Genomic DNA, 12,805 nt, shown 5'->3' with positions numbered 1-12,805 from the left:
TACACCCATTCTAAGATTGCGGCTAGTATCATCTCCAGACGCGCCGTGGTTGCTTGTATAGTGGCTATGGTGTCGAGCTGCTAAGCACGAGGTCGCGGGATTGAATCCCGGCCACTGCGGCCGCATTTCGATGGGGGCGAAATGCGAAAATACCCGCGTATACATAGATTTAGGCGCACGTTAAAGAATCCCAGGTGGTTGAAATTTCCAGAGTCCCCTGCTGCGGCGTGCCTCATAATCAAAAAGTGGTTTTGGCACGTGAAACCCCATAATTAAAAAAAAGTATCACCTCCAACCAATCTGCTTGGCCGGTTGCCCATTTCATGCTTACATCTACTCTCGATTACGGGAGAGCCAACAATTTTTGAATATCCGTTCTTCTTGTCATCCATCGCACTGTGTGGCCGACCCCGGCGATAACGGTAGCCTACAGAAAGCTCACGCATCGGATATTTTTTGTTCTGAGGAACTAGGTCTTTATCCACAAAGGTTATCGTTCGCAAGTGCTGTTTGTTATTGTCTGTCCACCTTCGCTAATAGATAAATGTCCGACATCAGAATTGGCAGGCGCAAGAATTTGTTGCTCAAGCGTAAAAAGTTTTTTTGTTAATACGTGTCCTTTGCAGCTGATCAACACTTTCGTAATAATCTCGCTCGTGAACAGAATTGGAGACCTTGAGTTCTCTTGCGAAGCGCGTTCGAATGAACAGATTTGCGGGTGTCACTAGAGCTGATAATGAAAGGCGGAAATAATGGGAAACAACGTAATAAGCCTGCTGCTTTTAGGAACAAAAAGCTTTTTGAAAGTGGGGTAGGATTAATGTAACGTATAATGTAACGTATAAAGTAACATATAATGTAATGCAGTATAATGTAACGTTTCTCTTTGCGCGGTTACATTCGATTCTATTATCCATCATTCCGAATCGGGGCCCATATTCACAAAAAAATATTTCGATAGAATTGTTCGCAAGATAAGATTCCAGCCAACTCTAATGCTGGACATATCATTAGCGAAGTCAGCTGGTCAATGGAAAATAGTTAGCACTCACAAACGATGAGCCTTGTGAATTCGGCCCCGTTTGATTGCGGTTATAACGTAGGCGGGGCGCCGCTCAAGCCAATAACGTGGGTTATAATCAATAGATTATACCGACCCAGGGCCTATATTCACGAAATATTTTATACGCTGCGAGGGTTTGTAAGAAGAGGTGCCAACCAATCGTGATTACAAACACGTTATTAATAAAGGGGATCAGCCAGTGACCAATGTCAAACAGTTCTGACGGACGAAAAATAAGCCTCGTGAGTTTGGTTGCCGAGATTTTATGTTCTAAAGAACTGTAAGACACTGACTAATGCCTTCGTAATCATCCCGCCCGTTATCACCATTGGACATTTCGCGTTCTTACAAACCGCGTTCAAACGAACGGCTTTGGCAGTATACAGGCCCGTATTCACGCACCAATTATGATAGGGAACATATTATTAGCAAAGCTATTTATAGAAAGGTCTTACGAATCAAGGCCCGTATAGCTCTTACGCTGAAATTCTTTGTAAGAACAAATGCTAGCCAATCCTCTCGCTGGACATATTATTTGCAAAAGCAGCCAGCCAATGCCAGAGCTCTTACAAAAGAAAAGCTTTGTGAATTTGGCCCCAAGAGCGCTGTGATTTCGTCCCACATTTACCAGGGGCCCTATAACGTAAAACTATTCAAATATGTTTTTATTAGTCTCCTGACGTCAAATTTGCGTAACCGCCGACACAAACATCGGGCGGTGACCTATGTCTGAACAGACCAATCAAATACTGTCCTCGTTTGTAGGAGGTCACTTTTGCTTGCTTTAAAGGGCCCCTCACCAGGTTTGGCCATGTTGAGCTGACAAGTGCAGAGCACACATTGCGTGATAACGATCGTGTCAACAAAGTATTACATCGCTAAGCGCCGCGGAAAGATCAGAAATTTCAAACCGAACGCCGTTTTTCCTTCTCCTCGCGGCCGCCGCGTTCCAAGCCGGAGGATGACGTACTCGTGTGCCTGTGCCTACGTACTGGTGTCCGCAGTGTGACGGCGCTCGTGGTGACACGTGACTTCGAGAGTTATTCAAGACAACATCTGTTATCTGTGCGAGGTGTCGCTTGAATTGGCGAACTCAAATTTAGAGATATAATAAAACACACAAACGGAATGTCTGCGTGTTCTTGTTTTATTTCGCACCGAAGCAAGATAGCTGTACTTCCGCTTCGTCTGCTTGTTTCCACGGTCGTGCGGTCACGTGCGCAGGTACCGAAACTATGCCATTTTCTACCGAGTTCCAGCGCGTGATCATGCTCTGCGATCCGCTTGTTCTGCCTCAGTATTCGTGTAGCACTGGGTTATACCGCTAGTCATGTTTACTTGTGCACAGCGCGCAAAATCGTGCGCTGCGCGAACGAGACAACGGCTCGCGCGCGCCGCCGTCCATTGGAAGTGCTTAGCGGGAGGACGACGAAGTTTCCCTGCTAAGGTGGCTGCTCACCGCTCCTGTGAAAAATCTCGCCTTCCGCGTAAATACGTTCCATACATCAAGAGATTGGACCCCAAGACATCTGAGGACGCCCCGGATGCTCATGCGCAGTCCGGTTTTTTGACATTCAGCGAATGTCACCCCATCGGCCCTGCAGCTGAGTTGTACACTGGGACTAGGCCTAGTGCCTCCGGTGACGCGCTGGCGGCGGTAGATTCGCCGGCGCCGCTCGTCACGACGGCGTTACCGGCCGCACAATTGACACCTGAGCCTGGATCCCAGCTCCTGGTTCCTGCTCCAAGTCCATCGGCTACAGCCCACCCATCGCCTTCCCAAAATGCACATCAGACCGTGAGTGATCTGCCCTCAGGGCGGAGCCCGGCGATGGCTTCCCAGACACCGATCGGGAATGGGACTCCAGTTGTTGTGCATGATGAAACGAGTACTCCTATGGACTTGTCTTCTGCGCTACCATCTGTGCCGTCGGCCCCCCGTGGTTCTCAGAAGCGTCCTTCGGAGCAATCTGCACCAGATTCGTGTTCGGCCACCAGCGGCTCCCAAGGCAAACGTTCCTGTCTAACGACTGACCACCCAGTTGTGTCGACACCGGGCTCAGTTTGCTATAAAGCAACCATTAAAGCTCTGGCCCCCACAAGCCTCACGGAGATTCCGAACAGGATTATTCAGGCGAACCTAGACGCTTGTCTTGGCACCACAGGCTTCCGCGGCTTCACGGCCCGGAAGAAGTCAAATACCATCGCTGTGTGGCTGCCGACATTAACTGCTGTCGAGCGTTTGCAAACGCTTCAACGTCTCTCGATAACGAGCGAGGTCACCGTGCCGGTCCAGGTGTACCTGGTAGAGGGCTCGGATCTACAGCGCTGTGTCGTTTACAACGTTGACGTTGGCGAGGACCAGACTGCTCTCCAGCGTGAGCTCTATTGTCCTACTCACCGTGTCATTCAAGCGCGTTACATGGGCAAGGGGCGCTCTTGCATCGTCACCTTGCAGGGCCCACCAACTCCCCCAGCCCGCCTGTACTACTATGGCTGCATTCTACGACCTCGGCCATATAAACCCAGTGTCGTCTATTGTTACAAATGTTTCCGACCGGGCCACATGCGCCGATCCTGTCCATTTACAGCGCCAGATGAAGCTGTATTAGCTGGCGCAGTGTCTTATCGATGTGGACTCTGCAAGACCGACGACCACGAGATCACTTCTCCAACTTGTCCCACAAAGCAAAAGGCCACTCAGAAGGTTCGTCGCGGGATTCCTAAACAATGGCCTCAGCATGCTGCAACACAACCAGTGCTGACATCTAACAGATTTGCGGCGCTCCAGTGGGATGACGACGACTGGCCAGAGCTTTCCGAGCCCGACCCGCCTGCACCCCATTCCCAACAGACTTACAGTGACAAAGTTCGCAAAGACCGCCGTCGCCCGCTGGTTATACAGAAGCAGTGCGGGCCGGAACATCCGCGTGATGATATGGCAGCAGTTGACAATCAAATTGCCCGCCTTTTAGCGGAGGTATCCAAGCTCCGACAACACCGTGAACTACTTGCGCGTCGGCGACGTGCAGTGGAATCTCACACCACTACAAGTATCGATTCCGCTGCATCATCGTCTCTGTCACGCCCCGCTGTATCGGTCGCAGAGTCTACCAGATCTTCAGCTCCGTTGCCGGATAACTCTACAACATCCCTTTTGCGGTTCATGGTCAGCCAGTTATCCAACCTGACATCTGTGATTTTGCAACGTCTGGACTCGTAATCAAAATGGCGGGCACAGGTGTTTGTGGCGTGCTTCAATGGAACTGTAGAGGGCTCTCCACGAAAGTGGGGGAGCTTAAATCCCGTCTACGTATGAACAAGTTGCAGGTGTGGGCCCTGTTACTACAGGAGACCAACGCCTTGCCTGCCATTCCGGGCTTCAGTGGATACGTGTCTCCTTCGATGAGTGACCATCGCGTGCACACAGCTGCCCCTCCAGGAAAGGCGGCAGTGTATGTGGATACGCGCTATCCTCAGGTCTCCCTTTCTCTTGAAAACTGGTGTAACTCATATCAGGAGGTAGTGGCAGTAGCTGTGAAGTTACCCAAGGCAACTATTGTGGTAGTGTCATACTACATAAGACCAGCCGGTGGCTCTTCTTCAAGAATTAATCTGGGCTGGTTGGTGAATGTCCGTCGCCAATACCCAGCGTGTCCTATTTTAGTTGGTGGTGATTTCAACGCCCCTCACCCAGATTGGGGGTACCCTACTTCTAGCCCTCGAGGTAGGCGTGTGCGGGACGCCTTCGCGGATGCGTTGTTTGTGCTACTGAACCATCCCGATTCAGCAACGCGAGCTGTGCCTCAAGCTCGACGTACAACATACGCACCGGATCTTACGTGGTGGTCGGGTCCCGGCTCTCCCACTTGGCACCTGGAGCCCGACTGCTGGGGTAGTGACCATCACCCTATCATCATCGGCCTTCATCCGTCGCAGGCCCGCCGATTGCGCCGCAAGTGTTCTGTGGTCAACTGGGACAAATTTCGCACCGTTCTCCAAGATACCTCTGTGGACTCGTCACCACTACTTGTTGACCGCATACAAAGCGCGCTCAATGAAGCCACAACCATCAGCTGGGTAGACGTCGATCGACCGGCACCGGATATCGGCCTGCTCAACTTGTGGGCTGCTCGCAGACAAGCTGAGCTGGCAGCATCCCGAGACCCCACTTCTGCACAAGCACGTACAAGACTGAATTTCCTTACTGCTAAGGCCCGCAGATATGAACGCGACCTCTCGCGGAGGCACTGGCATACGTGGTGTGAGCGTTTTTCATCCAAGACATCGAATGCTTCTCTCTGGCGAACCTTCCGTGCCATGGAACACGGTGGCCGCCGTCCAGACGCGGCAGCCACAGCCTGCTTCGCTGCTGGCTTGTCGCCGGATGATTTCGCCAGAGAAGCAGCCCGGAAGTTTTTCCCGCAGTACGACGTGTTGCCTCAAACAGCCAATGGTGCTCCCTTGGCAGGCATTCCGACACATATCGACAGGTTACCATCTACAGCAGACTCCGAGGGGATTGCAAGCTCTTTCACCATGCCTGAGTTGCTTGCAGCGATAGATGGTACCAGTCGCAAGACAGCACCAGGTCCAGACTCTATAACTTATGAGGCCTACAAGAACCTGAGTTCCGCTGTGCTGCCTCAACTCCTCGACACCATTAACAAGGTATGGCTAGATGGCGTTGTCCCTCCAGGCTGGAAGTCAGCTATTGTGATCCCGATTCCGAAACTAAGCAAGCCGCCGACTGACCTTGGCAACTTCCGACCCATTTCCCTAACGTCAACGTTGTGCAAGCTTGCTGAGAAAATGCTAGCCACACGAATGTCGTGGTGGCTAGAGCACCACGGTTTCTACCACCCTGCTCAAATTGGCTTCCGTCCATCCATAGGTACTGAAGATGGGCTGGCTGTCTTGGCATCCTCGGTTTTTATCGTCAACTCGTAGCCACAGTGTCCGTACTGTCCTCGCTATGGACGTCGAAAAGGCGTACGATAACATCAGTCATGCTGCCATCTTGGCTTCAATTGACATGCTGCATTTTCCCCCTAGAGTACGGAATTTTGTGAAATCTTTCCTTGAAGACCGACATTTTGCGATTCGCCTCAGTGGTAACGCCGTCGGCTCATTTGTCCCTCTTCGTGGCGTACCCCAGGGATCTGTATTGTCACCTACGTTATTCAATATTGCTTTCATCCCGCTTGCATGGCGCTTGCACGATGTACCCGACATAAAGTTCTTGTTGTACGCTGATGACATCACGGTATGGAGCACTCATCAGGACCTGCAGACTCAAGCCGCTGCCCTTCAATCAGCTTTAGATATCACGGCGACTTACGCCTCTTCGGTCGGCCTTAGGCTTTCCGTCAGCAAATCTGCTTACATGTCAGTCGCCAATCGCTGGGGCCGGCGTAAACTCTCTGGAACACCCATTCGTCTTCATCTGTCCGGAACCCCTCTTCAACAATGTTCAACTATAAAAATTCTGGGTCTGATGGTACACGAGTCGGGAACCGGAACTGCTTGGCTCTCCAGCGCTAAAAAGCAGGCAATTCAGACGTTGGGTCTGATTAGGCGCATTGCTCCTAAAATGGGCGGCGCCCGCTCATATGTTGCGCGACAATTGGTGAAGGCGGTAGTGCAACCACGCCTTATTTATCAAGCCCAATTCCAGCATTTGACGAGGGCACAATGGGATCGCCTTGAGGCTGTTAATCGCGAGGCAATGAGGGTCATCACTTGCCTTCCCCGCATCACCCCGATCGTGGCTCTCCAAGAAAATGCACAGCTCAACACACTAGATGAGCTGGTGCAGCAGCGACGTGATGCTCGCAAGCTTAAGACCAGCCTTTCACACGCACCGTGTGCTCTCAGGGCTTACGCTTTCTCGAACTCGCTTCTACCACCACCATCGCCAGTTCTTCCTCCCTGGAGTTTTGTACAACTGAGTGATAACAAGCCAACTGATATACATCGCCCGACATCAACTCACGCGGCGGCGTCGCTTCGTGACCGAATTGTAGCTCAAGATGCCCACCTGCCGCTTGGCTCCATCGTCCTTTACGTGGATGCAAGCATTAAGGGCTGTGAAACAACCACTGCAATTTATTGCCCATGCGCACCTGCCCTTAATAAGACGACCCGGTTTCAAGTCCAAGAACCTCCTTCCTCCTTTTGTGCTGAGCTCCTTGCTATCCGAGAAGCGTTGTGCTCTGTAGCCGCCTTTCCCATGGTCCCCACGGCTCGCATCGTCATCCGCACTGATGCCCTCCAGGCGACGCGGCTTCTGCGACGCGTCAGTCGCAGCCCTGACATATGCCAAGAGATCCATCTTCTGGCGGCACGCATCCCGCAGCCAATATCTGTCGAGTGGATCCCACGCGACCTTCTAAGCTTCCAAAGCCGTGCGGATTGTGCGACCCGTCTAGCGACCTCTCCATCGTCACTGCCTCAACTCTTTCACCTAGATGATGCCACCCTCCTTTTAACAAGAAAGGAGCACCTCCGGCGCCGCACACGTGCTCTCATACCTCCGTGTGCGGTAAACCTCCCCCGCGGTCTTACCCGTGCAGAGGAGGTTGCGCTTCGGAGGATCCGGGTCGGGGTAGCCCTCACTCCTGCCGTGACTAGGAAGTGGCCGCACTTTCGCCCGCTATATCCTCGTCCTGAGTGTCCACTCTGCAAGTCGAGAAATGTAGAAGCCGACATCCACCACCTGCTGTGGGTTTGCCCTGCACTCAAACCGACGAGGCTCCGGCACCTCGCAGCAGCGGGACTCTCGCCGCATAATCTGAGCCATTACACTGCTTGGACGCAGGGACCGCATTATCGGTCCCTCTTGGACTTCATTAAGTCAGCAAATCTTCTTTCATTCATTTAATCATCCTTATTCACCCCCATCACATACCCTTGTATGCCCTGAGGCATTTATCCTCGCATTTAAAAAAAAAAAAAAAAAGTGCTTAGCGCCGAAAAAAAAGCGAGGAGAAAAAAAAAAGACGTAAGCATCACGCGATCCTCGAGGTCCGGTGTGGGAGAACGCAGGGAAGGAATTTCGCTTGGAGAGGCTAGACGAAGCGCGTGGAGAGAGCGTCCTGCTTGGCAGTGGAGCCCGCGTGCTGAAATCATGGGTTCACGGCACTGAAATATTTATATCTCGGCTATTAATGAGCCGATTTGAAAAATTTTTGCGGCAGAACGCTCCCTATAGGACAGGTAACAACTTCCAGAATATAACCAAAATTTGCTAAGGGGCTTGGTGAGGGGCCCTTTTAAAACGAATAACATTGCCTATACTGAGCGACTTGTCTTGTCTAATTGGCTGACAAGAGGCGGGAAGCAAGCTCAAGTGGAGAGGGATTCGATGGGGCTGAGCCAGTGCACTGAAAATCGGTAACCGGATGGAGAGGGTGGTGCCGGCGTCTGCGATTGGTCCGCTTTTCCTTACTTAGCTTGCTGTGGGTGGTCGAAAATCGCGGTGGCATGAAACGGAAGGTTAGGAATGCCGCTAAAACGGATCCTCAGCAAATAAGAGCTGGCAGAGCGAGGTCGTAAACGTGCCGAAAATGCTCATTAACGTTACACTGCCACGTAAAAAGTTTTATTACACGCAAATAAGCCCAAGCTCTCCAGCAGGTGCGAGTAACCAGTGCCTGAGCGATCGGCGGCAGTCATCTTTTATTCCTTTCGGAACGGGGCAGCCTGCGGTTATTCTGAAAAAAATCAGTTTTGTTTCGCATAATAATGCATCTTTAACGCGTACACGTCACTTTGACGCGGTGAGTTTTCGCGGTTTTGTGACGTCGCGTGACAGGCAGGTGAAGTGAGTGCTGCCCGAAAATGCTTGACCAATAGCCGAGGGCTAATGGCAAAAAGGCGTCGAATCAGAAATAACTATTTTTCTTTTGTTCGGTCCAGTCATGCATAATCAGTGTGTTCACGTGATATCAGATGGGGAGCTGTCGGGGTTTTCGTGACGTCGCGTGACAGACACGCGAAGTGGGGGTGGTTCAAAATGTTTTTGACCAATCGCGCGGGGCTGATTGCAGAATTGGAGTGGGAAAGTTTGGAATAGCTTTACGTTGTAGCGTTCCAGCTGAGTGAATCAGCTAGTGGGAATACAAATTACCTACAGGACCCGCCGTGGTGGCTTAGTAGCTATGACGTTGCGCTCCTAAGCACGAGGGCGCGGGATCAAATCCCGGCGACGGCGGCTGCATTTCGATGGGGGGCGAAATGCGAAAACGCCAGTGTATCGAGCATTGGGTGCACGTTAAGAACCTCAGGTGCTCAAAATCAATCCAAAGTCCTCCAATGCGGCGTGCCTCATAATCAGGTCTTGATTTTGGCACGTAAAACCCCAGAATGTATTTATTATTTAGTAAAGGGCCTACAGAAAAAAAAATATACGGATCCCACGCACTGTGGGAATCGATGTAAGCGAAACTTTCTATGCCGTTTGCTTTGATTGACGATTTATTAGCGGTGATGTCTGCGGCGAATGTGTAATTTCTTCAGCGTTTACGCGAGTGGCAAGTTGAAGTTAAACGTTACCTTGCATGCACCACTGCTATTTGTCTGCATAGCACGCAGAACACGCAGGGAGACGTGTTTGCTTGAGGCGTTGTTTTGAGCCATTGTTCATAATCTCTGAGAGGGTTGAGCATCGTCATTGATTTACATGGCACATCGCATCGTGGTAGAAGAGGTAAACCTTAATTGAATTACGGCGCTGTACGCGCCAAAACCACGATCGGATTACGAGGCACGCCGTAGAGGCGGACTCAGGATCAATTTTGACACCCTGGTGTTCTTTAACGTGCACCTTAATGTAAGTGCATTAGCGTTTTTGTATTTCGCTCCCGTCGAAATGCGGCTGACACGATCGGGGTTGAACCCGCGACCTCGAGCAATACCATTGTCGTCAAGCTATCACGGAGGGCACAGAAGTGTTGATTTGACGTGCGACGGCTTCCGTAATGTCGCATAGACCTTACGGTGCCTTAATGTGACTTTGCGTCTGCAAGCCCTGCGTCACTTGTCCGCTTGACAAATTTGCATGGTGTTGTATTTTTCAGAAATAGCAGAAGCGTACCGTACTGCACCTTCAGTATGCCCGCAACCGCTGTTTCCTGGCCTTCTGACGTCATCTTTTCCCTCTCCCGCCCTATCCCTCTGTTTGGCCACTGCGAGAGTAGCAAGGTTGATATTCACTCGTTTCGCGACTGCGTTATTGTTTGAACCCTTTATCTGCCTCCTCTACCCCGTCCTCTCTGCTGTCTTATCTACGTCCCCTCTGAACTTGCACGTTAGTAGAAAGGTAAGCGCTGCAGTTTCTGCAATATTTTTGAGGGGGGTCACGGATAACTACAGATGTCAACAGGCTAATGTGACGGCACCCAGTGAGCTCGAGCCAGACGGCATTTTGCACATGCAACGCGATGGAAAGGTCAAAACGAGTTTCTCGCGTCGACTTTCCTCTCTGTTACCTGTCATGTATATACACGCTCCGAACCCGTTCAACAGCGCAGGCGCACATGCAAGTTAACGATCGCCAAAGAGAATGACAACGGCGACATCATACCTGAAAAGAGGCTAGAAACTGACGCTATAGAAGCAGACATACCCGATACGGAAAGGTGGCGGTAACTCGCCAAGGAAGGCTCGAAAAAAACAGGACTCGGACGTCCTCGCCAAGGGTGGGCGTTGCGAGGGAAGACAGTTGCATACAAGTGCGCACACACGCATGAACCGATGAGGCACACTATAGCCTCGGGTCCGCGGCCTGCAATAGCAGTGCCAATGCCGCGAGTTCCTGGCGGCCAGCTGAGCACCCGCCCAGCAATAGCACGCGGCCCGGTCGACGGCCCGACCTAGAAAACAACGCCGCTGCTCGCCGCAGGCCACGCACGCGGTGGCCGCGGCGCGCGCGTGCTGCCGCCGAGACAACGCGCCGCCAGCCGACCGCCCTTCGGTTGGCTCAACACATGGGGCGACCGCGTGTGTACCGGGGAGAAAATCGGGAAGGGAGAACGGACGTTTCCCGGCCAGCTTGACCACCAGGCACAATCACATCACTGTATTAACGAAGCTTGAAGAATATACCGGAATGGGGAATAGCCGATAACATCCAGCATCACAATTGCTCCAAGGCGCGACCAACAGGAGCGCCGAGTCACTTTGCTCCGTGCGGCATTTCGTGCAAGCGCACTGCGGAAGCGTTTGTGCAGAGACCGAAGCGAACGACGGCGCCTTTGACGCCGAGGTCAATTTGCTGTTTGGTAACCGGCAGAGTCGGTGTCGCATTTTGACGTGACGTCGCGACGCAGTTCAGGAGGATTAAGGCATTTTGTGTGCAACTCGCGAAGGAGCGCCATTGGAAAGAATTACGGAAAATAACAATCATAAAGAAAGAAAGAAAGGGAAAAACTAACCGATGTGTTCTTATTAACGAACAGCATCAACCGGATATCATAAATGTGTATATTTTAAGTTTACGGCAGGAATAACAATACGACACCTGCTTTTAAACTTCCTTTACGTTATTAACTGCAACAAACCAATAAACACTCGCCTACGACAGATACTGTCGACAGTGGTGCCAGTAGAAATTTACTCGTTCCTCAATTAATCAGTGAGTTAGAATTCGCAAAACTGCATGCAGGTACAGATAGCCAAATTCCGCAACAAAGTTGTTAGGAATAAAATGAGCATACTGCAGGCCGTAAGCGGAAAACGGCACTAAAGAACGTGAATGCGTTGCAGTGTAAACAATAGGAATTCGGGGTGATCTTTGAAATTATTGAAGACGACAGCGCATCGTGTAACCACACGTGTAGCAGACATTCGGCGTCAAGGGGGAGTAACGGCTAAAATATTCGCCAGTGACCAGTCAGCGGTGTAGTATATGGAAGGGTGCGATAAGTTTGCATCGCGTATCCCAACCGGGGGAAGTCAAGATGCGTTGTAATTCCGTAATGTCATGACGTGCTTAGAATACGTGTCGTCTCAGCTCGAAACAGCAAGTTTAGACACACCAGTACATCAATATTCATTCATCTAGCCATCCTTGCTTTTGAAGGCAACGGCTAGGAAGCGTTGGTGTTAGTAACTTAAGTTCTACAGCTCGGTGGTTGCGCAAGGAAGTTATTAAAAATATTTTTGCTAACTCCAATAAGAGCGCTTTACATTTTAAACGCATAAATTATTGAGTTCAACATGCTGCAGCCAATGTAAATTATATTTAGCGCCGCTGTATGAAAGCCAAGCATACGATAGAACATATTTTAATGAATTGTAATTCCCATCAGCCCCAAATGGACGACGCAAGCACAAAGACCCAAGAAGCATTGAGATCTAAGAGGCGTCACAGGGAGAATAAAATGCGAAAAGTTGTGATAGGCAAGAGGAGGCTTGAGGATTAGTGGAGAGGGGAGACGAATGGATCTGTCAATGAATTAAGCAAATTTAGGTGACATAAATTTCACTTTATCGCAAAGTGACACCTGCCACCATCTTGATACGAAGGAGAAACCTCTAAATACATATGTATGTCCGACTAGAGTGTGCCTCGATTCTACCCCTCGCCGCCGGTGGGGATACCTGCATTGCCTGCTGCATCACTTGCCATTGCATCTACCACTGCTTATGGAGCGCTAGTCCGCGTGTGGGTATATATAAAGTATTCACGCACGCAAATGCATTTTGTGCCGCTAAAAGGTACACGGAAGATGTGTGTGT

This window comes from Dermacentor andersoni, chromosome 1 (genome assembly GCF_023375885.2).
Source record: "Dermacentor andersoni chromosome 1, qqDerAnde1_hic_scaffold, whole genome shotgun sequence".
Lineage (NCBI taxonomy): Eukaryota > Metazoa > Arthropoda > Arachnida > Ixodida > Ixodidae > Dermacentor > Dermacentor andersoni.
Note: the sequence above shows the minus strand (reverse complement) of the source record.